We start from the raw sequence: 24,902 nt of genomic DNA on the forward strand, positions 1-24,902 counted from the left end.
CACAACTTCATCAGGCACCGTTCTTCTTTGACCAGTCAAACACATGCAAAAGCAAATTCCTTGTGGATTACTTAGTATGTAGTATGTCTACATATCATTCTCCATCATTTTGACAAAAGTTAATATACATATGCTGCGGTTATGACCCTCCAGAGTTGTAGAATATGTTTTAATATTTCAGACGGTTGTAGTATTTTGGCAGTTGAAAGCCTTTAGATGTATAAATCTGGACTTCTTGATTGTATTGAATGTGTGGAACCTGGCATCTTTCACATCATCAACTATGAAGCTAGTGTGGCTATAATCCAACTTAAAAAGATGGGGATGTTTAAAGAAAATCTTCTGCGAGTCTGCACCACAAAAAGCCCTATGCAGCACATTTTCAACATTAAGGTTTGAGGTAAATTTCTTTTAACATTATATTCCAAAAAGTATATAATGAATATTTAATAATCATTACACTTCTATTGGGACAGCAAGAGATGTATTTTATAATACAGGCTAATTGTAAAAAATAACAAAACCCACAGCATTGTTAGCCTATACTTCACCCTATTGCAACCTATAAGCCTACATTTTAATTTTCTATCTTCTCATACAATATCGATGAAAAAACATAAGTAACTTGTAATGTATCTTCATAAAACAATCTGAGCATTAAACCCAAGTATTTAAAAGCATTTTAATATTTGTGAGTAAACACGAAAGGTAGTGCTGGGTCCCTTATGCTTGGGAATACCATTCCTCTTTCTCCTACAAAATGCAGGCCACTAAAATGCTTAGCAACAGTTCCCCAGCCTGCCTCACAATAACTGTCCTCCACAGTGCAGTGCATCTACATGAGACACACAGGTTCCCACTAGGCTAATAGCTGCTTCCACTGGTTGAACTCTCTACAGTATACAGTCTCTAAATATCCTCAATGCTTGATGTTATTGCTATTTTGCTACATACATAGCCACATTTCAAAGCATGCTTCTGCTCCCTTACTACACATTTTTAAAGATTTTTCTCTCTGTGTGTCTCTTTGTTTCCACCCAGAAATGTGGCCCAGTTACCCATAATATTTTGATTCTGTGCTGCACTCGGTTTGTTGAAGTGAGAGTGAACTAAGCATTTTACAAGGTGCAGAGATTGACATCCGATAGCGGAACGAATAGGAAACAGAAAAAAACATGGCATCCAGTGAAGCTGTAACTTGACTCTGAGATGAGACTATTTTTGCAAGAAAAATGAATAAAATTTTCCATGTGATGTCCTATCTACCCTCAGAACACCATGTCTGTTATTCTTCACACCACAGAATCAAGTCTTGGGTGAAGAGATGCTACATCTGGGTAAAAGGGTGTCTCTGTAGCAGCTGTAGTGTTGGTAGAAGACTTATTGTGTTGTGCACAACTGCTATCCTCCTCCTTCCTTTGATGGCTGCTCAGTGGGAGAGCAATTATGAACCCCAGAGATTCCTCTGAATAGTAAATCCCCCTCAGGTGGAGGCAGATATTTCAAATTATAAGTCACAGGTTAGTTTTTACAAAGAGGTAACTGCTAAGAAGTTGTTGGTTTATGTACTGTATGCTCATGGTTTTTCAAAGGTTTGTGGAGCTGTAAGAGAATTTCTTCGTTTTGTTGTCTCAATCTGTGCGGTTCCACTAGTGCCGCGCACAATTTTTCTGAGGCCACCCATCCCCAGTGATGTCACACTGATCTGTGCACACACATGCCCAGCTGCATGCCGGCCCGTCTTGTTTAAAGACGTGAAAACAGGAGTCACAATATCTCCAGCATGGGCTTTATCCCTGTGGCAGCATGCCCTCTTGCACAGACTCTGCCCTCTGAGCAAACAAGATTACCCTGATGAACAGAAGCAAGCTTGTTTACTCCCTGTGTCAAGTTACTTTAGGGGTGACTCACTGTCAGGGAAGAGAAGAAACTTTGGCTACAAGAGGCAGCTCACAGATATCTTCTGCAATCAAAAGATTCAGAGTGTCTGTAAACCCAGCTCTCAAATAGCGACTGCTTCTCAGGTTGCTCAAAAGTAATGGCCAATTACATGTTGTAATTAATAAGTTCTGTTCTTGTTGGGTCTTGTTTTTCAGCTCATCTATTTAAATTCTTTCCAACTGTGACTTTTGAAGGTAACTGGTTCTACGATAAAGTTTAACACTTTCTGATGATAATAGGTTTTGGTGCATTTCAGTCATTTCCATCTGTCATCGTCGCACTTTAAAAGATTTTAGGCATTACAATACATTTATATTTTTGGCAAATTCTATGTAAATGCCAAAAAGAAAAATAGATTTCCTTCAATATCCACTGAATACTTTCCCTAGTCGGCCTTTGGCACATGGATATTAAAAAGTGGTTCCAGTTCCAGAATGGGCATAGGCGGGCATGGGCGTTACACTGCCTGCCCAAAAAGAGTCAACAGCTGGAGTTAACCAAGTAAATAGGAAAGAGATTTCCACTGGATTGGTGATGCAGTGATTAATGTGTCTCAGTCTGCAACAAGTTCCTCAGTCCTAACTGATGCAATTCTTCCATAACTGGTTAATGAAAAGCTCGGTAGCATAAATCCACGGAATAACAGTTTTAAATGGTCAGATCCATTTGCATCATCCAAGGTAATCGGTTCTTAAGTTTTTGTTTTTTGTTTTTTTTATTATCCCTGCCAGTGTGTTTCTGACAAAAACTCGAATGTCATGACCTAAAAATCTGTGTCTATCCTGCTGGAAACATCGCAGCATTAGCGCCTGCCTCAAACATACTATACACACCATCACAATGAAAGATGGTGTCAATGATACACACCTGTGTTAGCTGAATGCAAATTAGCTGTAATGTTTATTAGATAGTTGCAGTTAGTTGTAATGTATATTGTTATAATTTGCAGTATATCACGTTCACTTTACATAATATGACATGGCTCTTCCAGATGTGAGAAATAAGTGACACTTTAGTAACACTTCTAATTTCTCAAACAGAAAAGTCTGGTAGTCCCACAGTTTATGATGAAAAAGTGAATATTCCAATGTTGTATATTGCTGAACAGGCCAGTGTTCAGACAAGCAAGGTTTTTATGTAACTACACGTGTACTACTCCCTCTATATACTGTAAACATTGTACATGAGCTATGAGTTAGGGTCACATCTGTCATCCATCATTATCAGGTCATGCTAATGATAGATGGTGATGGCTGTTTGGTCTACTGTGCATTTGCCAGAGAAGAGTTGGCTCTGCACTTAGCTGGCAGGCCACCATTTGAAAATGGGTTTCATTTTTACTGATTCCCATCTAATTCTGTGTCATTACCTACAATGTTTCATCCATCTACTGCAGGCGATGTTGTTTCAACTAGCTGGGTTGCGATTACTGTTATTCATATGCTTTGAGACAGCCAGAATACTAGAGAAGGGAAAGTTAATCTATCATCATCCACCTTCCCATCAACCCTGACCAGCTTCCCTGTCCATTTTGCAAAAAAGCACCCTCAGAATATGATGCTGCCACCACCACATTTCATGGTGGGGATGGTGATGTGCAGTGTGAGGTTTCAGCCACACAGCGTTTTGAATTTATGCCAAAAAGTTCAATTTTGGCCTCATCTGACCGCAGCACCTTCTTCGGCATGTTTGCTGTGTCCTCCACATGGCTTGTGGGGACTTCTTATGTCTTTCTTTCAACAATGGCTTTGTTCTTGCCACTCTTCCATAAATGACAGATTTGAGGAGTGCAGGAGTAATAGTTGCCCTGTGGACAGCGTCTCCCTCCTGAGCTGTGGATCTCTGCAGCTCCTCCAGAGATACCATGGGCCTCTTGGCTGCTTCTCTGATTAATACTCTCCGTGTCCGGCCTGTCAGTTTGGGTGGATGGACATGTCTTGGTAGGTTTGCAGTTGTGACACTCTGTCCATTTTCGAACAATAGGTTGTACAGTGCTCCCAGAGACTTTCAAAGCTAAGGATATTTTCTTTAACCTAATCCTGTTTTAATCCTCGGACTTCATGATGCTGTTTGTTCACTTTCCTTTTCTCTAACAAACCTCTGAGGGCTTCACAGAACAGGTGTATTTACACTGAGATTAAATTACACACAGGTGGACTCTATTTACTAATTAGGTGACTTCTGAAGGCAACTGGTTCCACTGGATTTTACTTAGTGGCATCAGAGTAAAGAGGGCTGAATACAAATGTGTGCTACACTTTTCAGATATTCATTTCATATATTAATTTATTTATTTCATTTTATTCATTTGTAATAAATTTTGAAAACCATTTACCATGTTCCTTTTACAAATTTCAAGGGATTTGAATAGTTTTGATAGGCACTGTATACAAACTAAACTGAGGCCAAGTTTCTATAAAGGAGCTTTACAACTTGGAAGCTACCTTAGATTGCAATATACATGTCTAAAGGTTTTCCCATATAATTTAAAAATGTCATTTTGTGCTTTTCATACAGTTCATTTGCGGTTCATTATAATATAGATTAGATAGTATAATGTAATAGTCAAGTGAAATAGCAATGATGTATGCATTTATTTCTATACATCTGTTTTAGATGAATTGGTGTTTGTAAAAACTAACACATGTTCTGACATTTTGAAGGCTCATGATGAGCATCAATCAAATCCAGTTTCGTGTAAAACTCATTAACATTTCAAATGCATTAAATATTAAAAAGCTTTACTGACCTTCACATACATTGTACACAACATCTCGGTAACCTTGCAGTGAGAGTCCCTTCCCCCACAAGGTTACAGTATATCAACATGACTAAGGGATGTCTGACAGATAATGAATCTACCTTCTTCACATTCAGTCACTGGACAATGTAAATCGTAATGTGTGGACAGGTGTCAGCTCTCTGTGGACCTCTATATCATAGGAACTGCATTTATATTTATGTGCTTGGAAAGCAAACTAAATTAGGCCAGAGGGGAGTCGTCTCTATGGTGATTGCAGCAAAAGAACCAGATGCAGCTGTGTTCACCAAGTACTTGGAGTGTATTTTGGGTAAGGGGGTAATATAAGAACGTAAAGGATTAACGTCGTCTACAAGATCGCAGTTTATTCTCCCTTTTGGACATTTTAGAACAGACATGAAGCAAAGGAATCTTTGCCATATTTGGTACAACATTCTTCCGCTAAAAGAAAAAAGACGCCATTGGAGTGTCACCGTCTCCTCATGCTGTATGTCCGTCCTACTCTGTTACATAATGCCTTCTTTTTTAATTATCAGATTAATTTCAGTGAGGAACTAAAGGTCTTTTAAATATAAAAGAGGTTAAATTTCATTGAATGCACTAAATTGAAAAGTATATTGACCAAAAGTCAATGGGAGAACTTTCTGTTGCCTTTGGGCTCCATTCGTATATTCACCCTGGCATCTTTTTCAATACAGGCAAAGCACAAAGGCTGCAAAATGAAGCCCAATGCATTAGCATCATAAAAAGATTGCGACCCCCGTTCCTTTAATGCACCTCTCATGCTCATGCTTTCCAGTAGATGATCAAAGCTGGTTTCGGCCTGTAAAAAGCTTGACTCTGGGGGTAAAGGGGTTTGTTGACTCCAGCTCCTCTCCCTTGCCTTTGAGGGCCCAACTGGGCTTTCATTTTCTTCTACTGCCACACTGCTATTACCAGGAGTAGATGCCTTGAAAGACTTTCCCTTTTTTTTTATTTTTTTTTTTTATTTCTGAGTGCTAGCGGACAAGGTATTCAAGAAAAAACCTGTAAATGCTGTCATTTTCGTCACTTTTACAGATAATTTTAAAAAGACATCAAGGCAAACTTTTTTCTTGAAGTTTGTGAATCTACAAAGATCAAAATAGCCTAAAAGAAGACGACTGCAGTGTCAAGTTGACCTTCGCCGTTACAAATTTCTTCACTGGGACAGACAGAGGCTGTGGTGCTTTTATGCTCTAGAAGTAAAAGCAAGCTGGAATTTATTTTGACTAAGATGTTCAAATCACACTTACAACTTTTTACTCCATCTGTTCATCAACTACGTTGCACGTGGCATTTTAGTCTTGCATTAACACATTTCTACCAAGAATTGGCATCTCTCCAATTTTCTACTGTTTTCCTGGCTGAACATTTATTCTTGTCTTGCTGTAGAGATTCAATTTTCTGTTTGTAAATTTCATGTACAGTGTCGTCAACAGACATGTTTGGAGATTAATAAAAATTCAGCTCTTCCTAAAGTCTTAAGAAATTCGATATGATGATAATGTAGCTTTACTTTGGCAAGATTCTTCAGCTTGTCTGTGTAACAAAGCAGCTTGTGAGCACAGCATTTATTCTTGGAGGTGTGAAAAACCTGACGTAGTTTTCAGAAATAACACCCCAGTCTTAGGAGGCGTTTTGTCACCTAGCAACTCAACTACAAACCTACTTTGACACAGTGCACAATGGTAAAGTTAGACATTAATCAAACAGAATTTGTAATGTAGTCCAGACTTTCTACAGAGGGTGGAGCAAGACAAGCTGCTTCATCTTCAGTGGGAACAACGATGTCAGGTTTAGCCTGTTTGCATCTTTCAAACACGGGAGAGAGAATTTAAGATTCCTCTGTGAAGTGGGGGAACGCTGATGAAGCCACACAAGCAGAAGGTTCACCAGTGTTTGAACACAACAAACAGACACCCAGAATTATAGTCCCATGTTCAATTTACAGCCGACTGTGAGCCAGTACAGCATTAAACAAGCATCTGGGTGTTTTGGCTCAGGCTGCCGTCTGCTAGGCAGAGAAAATCGCTGGCAGAGCTCACGGACGCAGCTACATTTAAGGCCATGTCATTTCATGTGAAGGGGAAAAAAAAAAAAATATATATATATATATATATATATATATATATATATATATATATATATATATATATATATATATATATATATCTCAATGTTTTTGTTTGTTTTTTGTTCATTAGTTGGATTAATTTTGTATAATGGCATTGTAATAGTTCATTCTTAAAAAGTTTGTTGTAAAATTACAAATGGTGTAATGGTCTAAACTTGGGAAAATGAAACTCAGCTCCAAGGCAGCAAAATATTTGGCCTGAGTTAGAGGAGTGATTCTGACTACACTAGTAGTAGTGGTCACAAAATAAGAAATTAATAATCCTTGTGCCCCTTTTTGTGCTGATCTTTTCGCTTTCAAATTACTGGTTATTATTATGCATGCTTTATTGTACAATTATGTCCTAATATTTTACTAAAATTAAATATGCAAGTTGATATTAACTATAGGAAGATAGAGACAAAGTGGTAAATTCATAAGCAGTTGAGACATGTTCATCTCTCGACTAACTTCCACCTCTGTTGCTGCTGTCTTATATTTATTTTTAAAAGATCGAAGCTGATGACAGCAGGCAACTGACACATACGTACAGAAGTCAGAGGTTTAAATAAAAATAAAACAAAACTCAATCAGACCGTTCTTGTATCATCAGAGATCGGCTATACATCTAATATACAAAAAAGTGGGCAAAAATATGTTTTTTCATTTGGTTTGAGGAAGGAATGAAAGTCTGACTCACTTTCGAGAGAAAAAAGATTAGATACGGGCCACATCAGCATATAATCTGAACATAACGATAGAGACAAGTGATGTTCAGCTGCTGAGCTTTGACTGAAAGACTCAGGGTTTTGCTAGCTTAGGAGTTACTTATAACAAAATTATAGGAAGTGGAACAATTGCATGCTGTTTTTTCTGTCCCCATTAGTGTCACATTGCTTGGTTCTTCCGAGGAAACGTCCCATCAAATTATTAGTATTTGACAAACCCTTAAAAGTGAAGTGCTGCCAATAATTTTGCATTTTAAGGAATAAATCAGCATATAAAACCATAATACCACATAAAACAAGGTGTTACAATTACCTCTGTTTTAAGAAGTCAAAAGCCAAAATGGCTGGAAGTATTAAATCATCAAAGCAAACAAATACATGAAGAAAAAAGAGATGTAAACCCTCATGAACATGAAAGATGTTTTATGGGTTGTACTGCATATGAGGAGTACAATGTCAAGTAATGCAGGCAATGAAAATCAAAAGCTACAGCCAAAAAAAAAAAAAAAAGCCATTTTATGTCTGAGCAATGATTTTCACTAGTCTTACTAATCTATGACAGTCCTTATATGCAAAGTCACAAACTGAACAGACATCATCAGTGTGACTGAGCTCGCCCCAGTGGTCTGTTCAAATATTTCCCTGCCAGATTAAGTTTGCTAAACACACAATTCAGCGCAAATAAGTTAGCCTCAGTGTGTGTCATTATGGCACCGAGGACATGGGCCACACTGACGATGAGAGGAGACTAAATTGCTCCTCAGTCAGCCTATCAGGCCTATGGACATCTAATTCAAAGCAACCCGCGGGAAAGGGAAGCAAGAAGGCCAAATATCTGCTTAGCTTAAACTGTTGATGCATTTCAGTGGCAATGAGAAACTAAAAGAAAAAGTAGAGAAGCTTTCATTTCAAAGTGATGCAGGAAAAAAACTAAGCGATACTTAGTAAAAATGTTCTATTTGTCTTTGTACTGTCTAACCTGTATAATGGCAAAAACATAAGGTTTTCATTGAATTAAATTAAAAAAATAGGAAACTATGATATTTAAACAAAAAGTGTCCAAATCACCAAAAGATGATTCTAGGTTCTGTCACTGTTTCCAGCTCATTCTCTGCTACATCCCACTGAAGAAAGGACTAACATCTGAAAGCTCATAACTCAGAGGTGTTTCATTTTAAAGATATGAGAATGTAGAGAGATTAAAAGGATCTTCAGCTACACTAATAATGACATTTCAGCTTGATAGTCTCTTGCATTTCTTCCACTCTGTAGTCTGTCTTGATTTCATAGAAAATTGTCTGAATTAATGAAGAGTCCAGTTGCACAGAGTCCAGGATTGTAGCATATCTGTTTTCAATGTGCAGAGTCCGTTTCTTCTCTGGCCAGTAAAACTAGCCTTGTTGCAGTAGCTTAATCCCCAAAAGGAGAAAAAGCAGCATTGCCCACGCTTCCTAATGAGTGGAAAGAGGTATTAAACAAACAGACTTTACCTTAAACTTACACACGCCCACTCATAAAGTATTCATTTTTCCCATAATGATGGTTTTGCCTCTCTGTGGTGTTACTCTAAACAAATGCTGCTCAGTATTGATACTGGCTCCATTTGGAAGAGCCTTCGGCTCAGGCATCAGGATGAGTCACCAGAAAAAAGTGTAAGAGCAGTTTAAAAAGCTTCCCTGCTCCAGATATTTCACATAGTCGAGGAACAGATTAGATTGCAGAAACTTTGATCCTGTTAATATGATGCCTACAATCCTCTCTGCCACCTTTGGTACATGAGATGAGACTATTTGCCTCTTCCTGCCAGCAATCAGTGGAGTGGGTTGAGACTGTGAGTCTCTTTCATACTTTTTTTCCCTCACCAGTTCTTTGGCTCTTAATCATCAAGTAATAATGGTAGACTGAGAGTCACGTTCAGCATTTTTGTTGTGTAGGACACATTGGAGCCACATCAAACGCTTGTTTTCTTTACCCTGAGCCACAGGGATTTATACGGTTGCCTATTTGGACTGAACACTCACCTTTAAGTTAATTATTGTGTTGTTCCATTTTTGATCCTTACACCCAGCTGTGGACTGGGTAATGACAATAGACAGAACACAAAGTACCAGATTAGCCCGATGGAACACGTTGGTCTCTGAGTGCAGGTCTACTTGTCATTCCCAGACTTGTGAATTCACACTTTTAAAAAAAGACTTGAATTTAATTGGCTTTACACACAAATATTCTTTGCATTTTGGGGCCGTTTTCTGTAGTTGCTTCAGATTCTACTGTTGCTACTGAGCCTAAGACTCTTTCTGATTTGATTTCAATATATAAAACACTGTTGGCAGATTTTATCAATAGAAGCCAAACTACACTGATGTTTTAAGCAAGCTTTGGACAAACACTAGAGCAAATCAGATAAATACTTAGATATTTTTGAAAAACTACAGACCATGATGATATGGGTGCATGCACCTGGTGTGTTTTATTACATTTACATTTGGTCATTTAGCAGACGCTTTTATCCAAAGGGACTTAAAAGTGAGGTAACAAGGCAACAGAACTCTAAGTCAAGGAGAAAACATCAAAGCGACGTCCTATCAGAAAAGTGTTTACATTTCCTGAGATTTAAATGCATAGGAAGCTGTGTAAGAGTCCTGTTTTCAGCAGTTTTTATTTGAGTTTATTATTAATTACGTGCAAAAGTTTATCACGAAAAGCATTAAAATTACTTTCATATTAAAATTATCCCAGGACACCAAAAATTAATTTCTTTTTTGCATCATTTGCATGAATGCCATGTCCCGCTAACATAATTGAAAAAATAGTATGCAGATTTAGAAATATGATAATAAATAAATGGGCCCAAAATATTCATAGCTGTATGTGTCTTTAGTGTAATTATTGTCTCAAAGAACACAGACTTACATCTCTTAAATTGAGTTTGTGCATATTAGTGAGAAGAACTTGTTTCTAGTTAGCAATATGTTAGGAGACACAAGACGCATTTATTGAGCAGACAGAGTTGGCGATGCTCTCCCACATTTTTACCTTTTTATTCATGTCAGGGCATGAACACAAAATACATTAATACAAAAGTTAAAAGTTTTTCTCCAGAAGTAAAGGTACAAGTTGGGAGAGCCAGGCTCAATCTGTTCTCTGGCTATCTGTTTTAGGACTTTACATTTCCAGAAACACACAGAAACACACTCTTTCCAGTTGAAAGCAAAATGTGTGTTAGTGAAATTTAAGCCTTGAGAGTTGATGCTATCGCAGAAGATGATGTGAAAGAGAAAGAAGGCTCTGTGACTCCTTGGGCACAGTGGTGCTTCATGATGAGTTGCTACCGTAGCAACAGACGAAAATTTGATTTGAGCAGAGAGGTCGGAGCCTTGGTGGACCACAGCTGTATCTGACAGGCTGAAACTTTTGACAATACAGTAAACCTGATGTCCTCTTTTTCAGCCTTAAACAATACACACTGGCTTTGGGTTTAACCCAATATAACTAGACTTCATAAGACTCCTACAAGATTAGTTTTGATTTCCGTTGAATAAGGCTGTAAAAGGCTGTGTGTGTTCTGTTATACAATGGCGTGTGAAGGAGGCATCAGAGATCAAGGTTCAGAAGATAAATGGCTGCCACACTCTCGTATAAATAAAATGTGAAAAGACACATGAAGAACTATGTAAAATAGAAATGTAATCTACATATATGTAAATGTTTTTGAATAAAAATTAAATGAAAAGAAAAAAATGTAAAACTTCACTAATGCCTTTGACAGCTTTCCAAAGAAACCAGAAGTGTTTTCAATAGCTAAACTCGTACAATATCAATGAACCACACATTGTCCTCTCATGGGAGAGATGCAAACAGGGTCAGTCTTTTGTATTTGTCATATCTCCTCCAGCCCATGGTGACCGCAATGTGTCTGAGACACTTTGGCTCACAAAAGACAGATCAACACCAAGGAGCCAGGGGAATTCGAGCACTGTGGGAAATGGCTTCCCTGTGGCCATTTTGAACACGCCAGGTCATCTCCCTCCATGTCTTGTTTTTCTGTTGAGCTTATCCAGAGGGTACTCTTTTCTCTCTAACCATGTAAGGATCATACAGCTGCACTGACAGAGACAGGCCACGCTATCTGATGGCAACTAAACACTGTGTGGCATCACACACACGCCTGCACCACTGGGGAGGTGGACATTAAGAAAAACTTACAATATATGTACTAGCTATGGCTTATTGTGTACAGTGTGTAATCATCAGAAACTGCTGTAAATAAAATTGTAAAACTGTATTTTAAACCTCTAAGTAACCGTTCTCCTTGATAGCGCATGATCACAGCAGTATTCTAGTTTATTTGCAGGGTGATAATATCCAGAGCTTGGTTTTGAAGTAATTGGATTTGTGTAGTTTGCTCTGAATCTAAAATGCTCCTAAACTGGAGACCATAAAGATAAGGGAGGGTCTCTTTTATTTCACTGCACTCCAATTTGTCCACTAGTATGTTTGTGTGGGATTTAATTGCTCTGCATGCAAAATACACCTGCCCTTAACAACTGTTGAATGCTGCATTTAGCACACATCTGAACTGTACATTAGCAAAACCAGTTTGGTACAAAAACATGTAACCACCCTAATAGCATCTATAGAAAAATGTGTCAATGTGTCTGTTTCAACTTTCATTAATTAATTTATTTAACAAATATCTTTTCTAATATGTAGATATGAAAATAATCTTCACTCAACTTCTAACCAACTTTCAATTTGACTGAATTGTCTGTTCCAGCAATAATTTGTGGAAAACTAGGCTGAATGACAAGCTGGCCCTAGTGAGCAAGAATAAGCCATAAAATGCCCAAACTTCACCCACATGAAGCATAAAAAATAATTATTATCAACCAGCCATGTGACTCCACTCATATAATATACCACACCAGCGTGGATACTCAGGGTCTTACAGGGTCTTTAACTAGCTTTTTACAATGTGGATTTGATTTAATGAACAAGCCCGGAAATGAAATAGCAGCACAGCAAGATTAAAAGGGGGGTGGGGGCAAGGACTGCTGCCTGCTCCCTCTGAAAAAGAAACGTGGCTGGATACTAATACTCACATAATCATACAAAGCTGTCATTAAAACAAACGTTTACTTCACTTGCCTTTGAATCCATCAAACGCCTTAATATATTTACACATACTGCAAATTGTTTAGGCTGTTTTTGACATTTGAGATTACATTCTGTCCTGGCAAAGAAGAACAGATATAGATCTGGCTGAGGCTCAACTCTACTGTATCTGTCACCTCTGATTAGATCTATGCGTCTTTTCCCTACAAATAAGGTTAATCCGAACTGAGTTCTCTGCGGTGATTATTATCTTTAAAACTAAACTTACACCAAATTATGCTGGTTTATCATGTACTCAGGTAAGAAATTTCCCACTTTTTTTATTCCCTTTCAAGGTATTTAAACAAGGCTCACTAATGACATGCCAGTGTGTCAATATGCTGACTTCCACTTACCAGCACAAAACACAAAGTGAGGCAACTGTTGGTAAATTAATTAGCTTTCTGAATATTTGGTCATTTACCAAAACACTGGAACTAATAGAGCACTGGCCTGATAGCTGTTACATTACAAGCCAGAGGATCAAACAAACTACTGTAATTTGTCCTGAGGGGCCTTTATTAATTCTGCCCTCATAACATCAAAGTGTGTACAGTCGGTGATTTGTTAAATGCTATGCATATATTAGTTTAACTTATGTTTAGACTACTCACACTCTTTCAGAACTTAAAAGGTGACTGAGGCTGTTGTCAGTCGCCATAAGCCGAGAGCAACAAAACATCCACAAGCAGACTAATCACTTCATTGTAAACATAAGCAGTGAGTATATAATAAAAGAAAAGAAAAACTGTCAAATTATCACATATTTTCACAACAGTGAAAAAGAAAGCTATCCAGAGCAAGACCAACACTAGCAAGTAGTCAGGTGTTTCTGATATTTGAAACATGGCAAAGCTTTACAAGTTAAATAACTGTGGTGCACTTTGCAGCCACCAAGTGTTTTTAAGTAAAGTTAGTTTCATAATGAATCAACCTAAAACCGCTTTTCTGCAGTCTCCAAAGTGAAAATACAGGAAGGTTATAGAGCTGTAATAGCCAAAGCCAGTAACACAATCGCATATTAGTAGGCACTGCTAAGAAGTGTTGCCAAGAACACAAAGTACACATCAGAACATAAGGTTTTAAAATTGTCCTAAATTCTGTGTACTGTATGTGATAGAACCACGACTGCACTCTGCAAAACAACTCATGCTGGAAGCACTTAAAAGATTTGTGGTCTTTGCATTTTTATTATGGACCACAGGGAACCTATGGGATTAGTGGCACAGTGGAAAACTATTCTTTCTGGGAATTATCACTGGTGGCTGAACATGTAGCTAATTTAAAGGAGGAAAACAAATCTCAAAATTTTCTTGTGCCAAAATGTGGATCCATGGTACACAGGATTTTAACCCAAAAACATGCCATGAATGATGATTAATAAGGCTGTTAATGAGAACAGCCTGAGACTCATCTGGATGGAAGATCAGGTATGGAGTGTAAACAGCAGCAACAACTGGAAAGTGAAGGTGGGAAGTGCACAGCGCATCAATCACTGGTGACAGCTAGGTGAAAGATGCAAGAGTGTGTGGGGGCTCCATTATTTCACATCTGACAGGACTGCTACTTACTAATTTGTGTCTCTAACCAGAAACCATGTAGAAGGTCTCCAACTGCCCACATGCATAAAAGATACAGGAGAAATATGTATTCATACTGAACGTGCTCATTTGCCACATGTTAAGTTATAGCTCTTTGGGATAAGTTGAAGTAACAAGATTACAATTGAAAGGTTGACGGAGCAAAACGAGTCTAGCTGGGAATTGAGAGGCAGTGCTGATTCTGACTGCAGAATTCATCTTATTGGTTGAGAGGTGCAGGTGCAACCAATTTAGCACAGTAACTCAGAGGAGCCAAAGTGACCACTGACTTTAAACCACACCAGAGAGGATTCTGAGAAGCAAGTACTGAAATATCTAGTGCCTTTGTAAGTGTTTACCTGTGTTATGGTGCATTGCTCTTTATACAGTGTGCAAAACCAAATCCTCATCTAAGCGGGGACTAGAAGAAATATACAGTAGAAATGCGTATCCATCTGCCCATACATATTCACACATTTTCCACCAGTTATGCTGCTCTATGATATGATACATCATAAAGTGTGACTAAAAACACACCAATTCACTCTGGTCAGACAGGGCCTTTCCTCCAGCTGGCTCTTCTTAATCAGACACCTTACCTGAAAGCACACCTGCATATGAAGAGGTTACCAATGGGATCCATAGTATAAAGCCTACATAATGTCCGATTGAGCACATGTAAAGCAACTTGGGCTGCAAACATTTGAGCACATAGAACCAAAGTGAAATTATACAAAACTGTATGTGTCACAGATGCTAAAAATACATCCTTCATATGGAGCTATGTAATTTAACGAGTGAGCCTTACTCTGAAGTATAAATGTCAACTGACAGCATACAGATCACAAACCTACAGCACTGCATGTATTTTTGTGCCTTTTCTCTATAATCACAAATATCCACTGCTGTAAACAAGGACCAATGCAAAAATGCTAAACCATTTCTGACTTGTGACAACAGAAACAAAATGTTCTATTGCATCTCTGTAATAAATCTTACTGAGATTTGTTTGACAAACGATTTGCAAGCCACTGCAGGAACACAGTGTGAGGTCACGGCGCATGTTATTTCTGTTATGTGAACCATACGACGTGCAGAGTTTCACTGTCTTTCTCTGAAAGTCTAAACAAAGAATAAGCCAAAACTAAGATTATTAGTGTATTGTGTATAAAAAGGCTAATGCCTCTCATTCTCTGAATGGTCACTCCAGTCCTTCTAATCCCAGCTGAACTCACTCCATTGAATTAGCACACAGCCTTCTGGGCTACAGGCTTAGGGGCCATGTTGGAGCCTCAGTGGTGAATATTAGATTGCACGCCTCCAGATCTTATTAAAGGAAGCAACAGGACAATGTCTGCATCTCAAATGAGACCAGAGGCCATCAAGCATCCTGACTCCCTGTTGGATTTAGCGATCTGATTGATATTGTGTCTATGGATCAGAGAATAACGGGAGTGGGAGAGGCCCTTTTCAGTAAACATTATTAATCTTTACAGATTACAAAACTGGAGGAAATTGCAATTTTGGATTCTATAGCATGTTATTTTATATATTGTCCATTACATACAAAAGTCACATGATGGATTCAATGAGGAGGCCAGTAGCCAGAGACTTACAATTTCTTCAGCTGGGGGGATTCTTCCAGTGTTCCTTTCCAAATGAATTTACTGAAAAAGAAAAATGATGATGTCATTGTCCTCACCGTAAACATAAAATCATTGTCTACAACACATATACTGCACAGAAAAATCTAAGGTAGTTAATAAAGACGCTGTTTGATTAACACATAACTGGTTCAACGTAACATAGTTGATGAACTTAAAGAAATGAATTGTGTTAAAAGACTTTATAAAGATACAGGCTTCTGTGAAAATTCACTTAGTTGGTCAGTGTGGATTCTTTTTATTTAATTTTTTTTTAAATGAGCCCAGCATTAACTTTGTATTATAAGCTGAAGTTTTAAATAAAATCTACTTGTGCCTAAAGGCAGGGGTTTCAGAGTAGTTAAGCAAAAGAGAAGTCAATTAACACAGCTCAGCAGTGTTTCCCAGTGTCCAGCAATATTCTATGAAGTAGGTTGACACTGCTAAGAGGAACCAGAATATGTCATGTAAATAGGAGCATTTGCTATATTGATGAAGTATATGTAATCATTTCTGCTCGATAGAGAAAACATTTTTAACCTTTTCTGTCTGTCAAATCCTTAGGATTGACTAATATAGTCAAGCAGATCTTTGTTTTACATCATATTGGTCTTATTGCAAATGTCTTTGAAAATAACACACTGAAAATATAAAGCATATTATGTGTAAAAAATGTGATGATAAAGTCAACGACATTATTTACATGATTTCCTCTAGCAAGTGTGTCTAGTTCTAGGCAGAGGTAAACTCATAAATCAGGAAATATATGTTTAATCTCAGACTAATTGGACAAATTTTAAATGTGACAGTATTTTGCTGTCCATTATCAATTGTGGAACATATGCAGAAAAAAATTCATATAAAGTATTGGTGGTTTTGGCTGACAGCTTCAACATTAATCCAGAGTTTTAAAATGTTACGTCTTTTAACAATAACGAGGGTCTTATTTGCAAAAAGTAGACAGGACATCATTAAGCAGTAATACATGAACAACACTGCAGCATTCAGGGTCACAAGCACAAACAAGCTAAAAACAACCATTTATCCCTCTTAACTAAGACTAACTACACTGGGTATTTAGCCAAGTAATTTCCTGGAAACCAGCAGTGCAATTTATCAAACTTTGAGGAGTGTGTAGAAAATACTTTAACTTGTTTCATACACAATTAGACAAATTCAATAATTTTTTTATTGGAGAAAAGGTCATAAACCTTAACAACTGTAACTTAGACATTGCAATAGCTCTACTGTTCACTTGCCTCATATTGGTTGTAGTTAGCCGTTGCAGGAATACTGTTTATTATCGAGTGTAGTATGGGGTTCCTCATGGTAAGGTGTGTGTGGAATGAGGTCAAGTCCAGTGATACATCACTCCAATGCAAATTGTACCCACCACAAGAAGTGCAATGTAATAAAGCCAACTTCAGATGCAAGTCTAAAGTTTTGCTTTTCATCAAATTATCGAATCTATTTTTCAAAATAAAACTGTTTTTCTGCCAAAATGTGGATGAAAGCAACATTTTCTAATATTTACCAATGTATCCCTTCTCTAGATAGAAACATACAGATGGAGAGGGAGAGACCAAGAGAGCGAGAGAGCGAGAGAGAGAGAGAGAGAGAGAGAGAGAGAGAGAGAGAGAAGAGGAAGCTTCGTCCATTGATCGCTAAAGGCAGAAAATCACTACCAGACCTGCCGGCTGTCTTCCAAAAGATGATTCCAAAAAAGATATAAACAGGCGTTAATTAGAGGCTGATATTTACCAGAAGACAGCAGGAGGGCTTTCAAAGCCAACTCTGTGCTTTTACTGAAAAGGTGTTTCATGAATGTGTAACAGTCGTGTGTGTTCAAAAAACAAACACCTCACCGTCTGCCCATTGGCATATAAGCTCCTAAAATAGACTTCTTAAAATCGGCAGAAATTCATACCAAGTCAGATAAGTGAAGAGATAAGGCTATTTGTGGAATGGAGGGGTCAAGAATACACTTTCAACCCGAGTGACAGAGAACAGTGACCTAAAGCTAAACTTTACTGCATGGGGGTCTGTATGCAGGAGAAATAACCCACTTCCAATGTCAACCTGTTTCTGTACCCATGACTGCAGAGCAGCAAGGTGAGGAATCAAGAGCATAACAAATGGTTTTACCACCTAAAGTTGAATCTGATATTAGGATTGATTAATTAGTTGGCGATTGCATGTTGGGAGACCTTTTTTATGTCTATCAGTATATCAGTGAGGACTGGCTACATAACAAAATCTCCAGTTTGACTTTCCCTGCTCCTTCTCTGCTGCAGCCAGGGCCAGTTTATTTTGTTATTTGCTAATTCCTGTCCGGTGACCTATTTACCCTTTAACAACTAAATCCACGGACTGTGAGGTAATTTCTTTATTGTCCCAGGTACCAAATCTTTGTGTACCTGAACTGTTTTCTGATAAGTTGTGTAAATGTGGAAAAAGACAAGTTATTAAAAGGCCAGTCAGGTAAGTGTCTGCCTCTGCTTCACAGCCAAAGCTGAAATAAATTTGGCACAAAGGGGTTGTCTTTCATTATCCTAATCTAGAGGAGAAACTGTCCCGAAAGATTGTTATCGTTCTTTTTCATAGCTTGTTTCGTAGCTTTCATTACTATTGCACCATCACATCTTCAGTAGCCTGTCTTTCATTCCCTGCTCTCATATTCAAAGAAGCCACCTTATGCTGTGCGGCCTTCATTCTAATATCCATAGCAAACATTCAACCTGGGAGCCTGCTTGAGCTCAGACATTATTATCTGCTTTTCTGTAGACCAAAGCCATCAGTCTCACCATCAGCAGACTCACCAAGCCACACAGAGGTAAAATATGGAGAAATTAGGCCACCTTAAAAAAAAAACAAAAGAGAGAATATATATTATTATTATTATTAGATTTATTAATAAAGGGTCCACATAATCCTGGAGGAACTGATTAACTGTATTCTCTCATTTCTGTTTACCTGATATGACGATTTGTTGCTTTTGTAATAAATGACAGGAAATTTAAAGGCGTATTTATTCCACTCTCTATATTTTATAGACTAAACAAATAGGCTAAATAAGTGTATGAGAAATTTATTGGCAGACTTTCAATGAAAATGTTTTTCAGTCCTAAAATATGGTGACATCTTTAATCTAATCCAATATGGTGGTCAAACATTGCAAAGTGTTGTCCCCAGTGCACAGTAATGAATCCTGCTGTCTGTGGTGAAAACTAGTCTAAATCTGATCTGTCACGCAGCTGCTGTCATAACCCTTTGTTTATGTGGACTTTGTCAGATGATGTGATTGACATTAGATTTCCTATAGATTGTGTCTGTCTCTCTACCTTGGATCGTAATAAGATCATATTACTTTTTCAGACATGTCCAGTCCCCCTGTCTCCTAAATTTTGTAAGGATCAATTGATCAATTGAACGAATGAATTGATACATTCACTCAATACATTTACCTACCTGTCCATTACTCTACTGGAGTGTTGAGCAGATAATGTGTGGCACTTTAACATCAGAGTATGACCCCAACATTATTTCATGATGTAGCCATAAACAGCGATCATTCAGTTTCAAAGTTTTTCATTTATTATTACTTCAGTTCTCTTCTATTCCTCTAGTTGTAACCACAGGCCTATAGCTCACCAGTGTTGGAACAAACTACACACGATCGCAGGCGGACACACTGCACACTGGAACACATTGTGTAATTATTACTAAATGTTATGTAAATTACTTTGATTAATTCATTTTTAGTCACCATGGGCTGGGGTCATACTGTGTGGGGTGTTGGTGTCAGATCGGGTGGAGCAGCTCCTACGCAGCCTCTCTGACGTCAACACTGATTGTAGTGACTTTTTCAGCAATGAAAGTAATTTATTTAAAATACACAGTTAATTTCCTTATAGCCTAATATTAGAATGCACTTAAAGTGTTTCTCTCTTCTCTTCTGATGTCACCTGTAAAACTCCAGGTCTGATGTGAAAGTGCACTACTTTAAAAGTACCAGTTTATTCGATAAATTTGACCCTCCACTTTCAGCCCAGTGAGGTCCATGCTGGATCATCCTGGGATTAAAGCAGCAGTCCTAGCAGTTAACTTTTTGATGTAGATTCTTTTCTCTCTTCATAGCATTTTAAAATGTTGTAATTAATTTGGAAAGATAAAAGCTCGTGCCAGCTGTTGGCTACACTAAAACAACCACCTCCCACAGATGTTAACGAGCTCATCATTAACAGACTATTTCGATTTTACGTTTATTGAACGATCCACCTGTGAATGTGTTGAATGATTTTATCACTATTTGTAGATTGTTATATCAGCTGAAAGCCAATGGGCTTTCTGAGAGAGAGGCAGGATGAAAGAGACCTAATAACCACGGAGATGTGTCTTTGTTTTTAAATAAAAGTCCAACCATGTCTGAAACTAACAGAAAGAAGAAGCTGTATAAATTCGCAACTGGCGAAGTGCTACTGTCGTGGCGAAATCCCGAAAGCAAACCTCTCTACAAAGGTGCTGGGCAGGGGGAGGTTGGGTAACCATGGAGATGGTGTCACACCTGAGAGGTGTGAATGATGACTTCATTTAAATATGAATGAAAACCCTCAAAAGGTAGCTGGGCTGGTTCTACTTTTTCAGAGCGATCAAACTCTCAGCGCTGCTCCGTTGTTGTGTCGCAAACTCGGGAGTATACAGAGACTTACTAAAAGTGAAAATCCATTTAAAACTTGGACAAGCAGCAAATTTACTGAATTTGCAAGAGACAATAAGCATAGAGTTAACTTGAATCAGAGAGCAGAAACCCCCCTCCACCTCACGTCCAGCAGCTGGTTCGCGGCTAAGGAGACGCTTAGTCTGTTCTCTTGTATGTACACAGCAACATCAGCTGTGATCCAAAACATAAATCTAACACTCAACAGTTAATTTACAAGTGGAGATTTTGCTGTGTACCTGTAAACTGGGTTTGGCTGTTTTTCAGGGAAACAAATCCACATCATGAGGCTGAATGTGGGCTTTCATAAGCATCTGAAAAGATACAGTTCCCAATGGTCAAAGTGTTTCTCTGATAACAGGGACAAGGGCACACAGCTGTTAAGCCTCCTCTGAGTGGAGAACACAAATCCAGAAACTACTGTAACTCTGATTCCACTCAGTCTCCTAAAATCAGTTTTTATGACAAAATACATTTTCTATTTCTGTAACCATACAGTTATAGTATTCATCTGTTGTGCCAGTAAACTATTGAAGGTGTGGTTTACCATCTGTTTTCTCATCACATTCTTCTTGTTTAGGATGAATATGACAGTAAAAAGCACTAAATCAATTTGCTTTATCAAATTAATTTCACCTTTGTCCCTCATTTTTTTTCCCCTGGGTTGAAAATTGCTTCCTGACTTCACCCAGTCTCATCCAGCTGAATACTTTGTGCATTATCAAAATATCGCTCGCCTGATGAAGATTCAAGAAGCCTGCTGTGAGTGTAAGCTGAGCATAACCAACAGACCATATACTGTAATCACATGCCATCCCGCAGGACAAGAGACAAGCAATCGCCGTGAGAGGGACGGACTCACACAGCAGAGACCAACACTTTCAATGGCTACAACTGCACAAGTTACCAAGCCTACATGGGCTTATACCTCCAAAGACAACCTGCAATTAAAATAAACAACTTACAATCTCACTGTTTATTTCTTTCGCTCCTCTAGACAGCTGTTTTGCGTCACAAGTGGAGTATCAGGGCAAGAAGAAGAAGAAGGACCCCAATTCCAGATATTCTACCAGGAAAGAAAACTGCCATGGAAATTGCAGCTCCAACTGTGACACCCACATCTATTTGATGCAGTCCTACTTCACGTAGAGGCAACCACTGCTAAGAATTGGCTGGCTAATGTGAAACCTAAGAACAAGTATGTGAGCAACACTGGAAAATCAGGGATTATGGCAAAGCAGGTGAAAGTAAGGAAATAGGTTTTGTAATAACTGAGGTCATCTGGCGGGTGGATGAACAGACCAATATAAAAAGGGCTGATTTTTTCTGTGTACACAATATTGCAATAGTTTTTTGCAAGAGTCGTCTCATGAAAAACAATATTAAGCTTAGGCTCATATTGACGTTTAGATCTCAACATCTATTTAATAGGAAGCTAAGGGGAATAATGTTTAAGGGGACAATGGTGCCCCGTTTGTTTAGCGGCAGGGACACAAAGCCAATATCCGGTATGGAGATATTACCCCCGAGAAGCAAGGCCTCATCATTCTACAAATCTCATGTCATCCTCTACTTACTGTTTGAAGGCTAGATGGAGCTGTCTCCATCGTATTTGAAGTTGGATGCATCTTTCCCACCAGACACGCAGCCTTGACAACAGTCTTATCCACAATCCACTTGAATTTGGCTCTTAGAATTTGGCAAAAGTCTACCAAGCAGGTGACTTGCAAGCAGCCAAAAGATGAATACATGTCTATTCTGCCAAACTTTTGCACTGGGACATTTGTATTTTTGTGGGATGTAATGAAGCTATCATGTGACACTGTCTGGTATCCCCCCCCCTTATTTTCGAGCTGTTTACACAGTATACTGATGGATGGATTTGTATTTCGAGTGACATCTGGAGTTTGAACCTCTTCTCCGGGAAATGTAATTAAGCAGAGTAGGACATGATGCTTTGTTTCTGGAGATGTTGTAGTGGAAAGAGAGGTAAAAACAAATGGTGACATCAAGTAGTCATAACTGCAGATATGTCTGGTCTTCCTACACACTTGAGCATTGAGTGATGACCAGTACTTGCCTGATTGATAAATAACTGCAAATGGCAGACAAATACAGAAAACATTCCTTGGGTTGACTCTCCAACAAGTGGCATAGAATTTAAATAACAATCACTTTACAACAAAGTACAATAGAGGTTATCAGCTGACAAAGATTGAGTTACACCCTTCAATAATGTCAGTTTTGTACAATATGACAAGAAAAAGTAGTAGGTTTTCTTTTCCTTTTTCTTTTAAATACAGCAAATCAAGGCCAAGACGTTTATTTTTGGGGAGATGCACTGAGTCAGCGTTTCATATTTCATGTAAGATTCTACCTTGTGAGGTGAACATCAAATACCAAATTTAAGCAAACCATTTCTAAAATGACAAAGTAAGACCGCAATCAAGGTGACAAGGTCAGTCAACACGCATCAATGCTAGCTGGAGAACTAGCATCAAGGACAACACATTTCAGTCCCTTACAAACATCATAACATTTACTGGAATACCAGCATGCCCAGAAAGTCTGCTGGTGCCTATAAACAGAATCACAAGGATCATAATTAATGAGACAAGCTCCTGATGAAGCATTTATAGATTTAAGCTGGAAAGTGATCATGTTCTCTTTAACAAGCACAAAAACAACCTTGAGCATCTTTGAAGAACTTGAAGAATGTGTCCTACTACATCAAGATTATGGCTGGCAGAGAGGGTCACTGCGGTTGGGTACTGCAATGACGAATACATGAATGTGTCGTCTTTATGGGTTGTAATGATTAACTGTCTTCCACAGAATCTAATCATTAAATTATGTTTCTAGCGAATGTGGGAACTTTTGTGATCCATTTTTCCCCACAGTGGGGTACTTGTATTCAGCTGCATCTCTTTGGAGCATCAACAATGAAACCATAAGAATGGCCGAGCCAAACTCATTTCTGCCTCTGTCTGTTGAGACCGTTGGAATAATTAAATGTTTTGTTTGCTTTGTGTTTTTTGTGCAGAGGCGAAAAGGATGGGTCTCTGCTGTCAGTTACTGTATGATCTACTGCTCCAGTCAGGCCAAGCCTGTCAGTCAACATTTCTCTCTCGACATCAAAACATTTGATAATCACAAAGCTACAGTTGCTGAAGAGGGGGAAAAAGGCAAACAGGCCGGTATGCTGTTCCTACTAATTATGCTGACTGTTATGTCTCTTTGTCATCAGACTAAATTGCATGGCACTTAACAATAAATTGCATTTTGCCCATTTACTTAGCTGAATGTGCAAGACTAACAATCCAAATTGAATGCATGCAGATGAAAAATGAATATGTGACAGGAATATACGAAACAGGCGTATCCAGTGTAAAGCATCCATGGCTTGGGTTTGATTGTTAAAAACGAAACCATACGCGGATGAAATAGACTTGTCACTGTGATTATGTATTGTATTTTTTTCCCTCCTTAGCCAGCACTTTTCTCTGCCTGTACTGTGGTAAACACATTGGACAAACAAAACTTAAGCTGCAAGTAGGCGAAATCAAATCGAATCCGACCTTGTAAAAAACATTCCCATTCTAACATTTAATTTGTGTTTTCTTGTAGAAGCTCTTTGATTGGTCACAGGAGGCCAGATGTACTTAGAAGCACTAAAGGTATCCATTTTACAGACGTTTCTCTGAGATGGAGCCAGAAAATACCTTGGAGCCACATACAGTCTCATCAGGAGCATTACTACTACTCTTCTGAATGGAAGCAAGTATAAGCACTCAGCATTAACAAAATGAAGTAAGGCTATTAGAGACTGAGTAAATAAAGCGAAATGTTTTTCTTATATAAATGAAATGTGGTTTGGGTCTGGGTGAGTGCTACAAAGATCTTAAACAGCAGTCTCTGTAGAGGAGAATGCCCTTGAAGCTGGCACTCGAATCGGACAGCATAATAACATTCAGATGGTCTCCCTGCATGATGATGACACAGCACTGGCAAGTCCTGCCTCTCCTGTGTGGTGCCCTTGAATGATAAAGCCTTCACCTTTTACATTTATACGGTTACCTCCATTTCAATCACAGGCTTTTTTGTTCTGCATCTGTGGAAAAGTAAAATAACATCAGAAGCATTACTCTTGCATTTATTATTTCAACTCTGAGCACCTGAGACACTCAACTCCCCCCTAATGCAGGAGTTGAAAGGTAAGCAGACGCTGCACAACTTGAAGCCTC

At 38.4% G+C, this 24,902-nt stretch overlaps 1 protein-coding gene across 4 annotated transcripts in view; it reads right to left on the reverse strand.

The window, feature by feature from the left end:
- syt1a (synaptotagmin Ia) overlaps window positions 1-24,902 on the reverse strand; it is a 153,712-nt gene that overhangs the window by 98,370 nt on the left and 30,440 nt on the right. For 2 of the 4 annotated variants that reach the window (XM_067490428.1, XM_067490427.1), the window contains exon 2: window positions 15,915-15,965. The exons of the other annotated variants lie outside the window; for them this stretch is intronic. The gene's annotated coding sequence lies outside the window, so the exon portion shown is untranslated. The remainder of the gene's footprint in view (window positions 1-15,914; window positions 15,966-24,902) is intronic. 4 annotated transcript variants of the gene reach the window in all.

The sequence above is a fragment of the Channa argus genome, chromosome 21 (genome assembly GCF_033026475.1).
Source record: "Channa argus isolate prfri chromosome 21, Channa argus male v1.0, whole genome shotgun sequence".
NCBI classification, from domain to species: domain Eukaryota; kingdom Metazoa; phylum Chordata; class Actinopteri; order Anabantiformes; family Channidae; genus Channa; species Channa argus.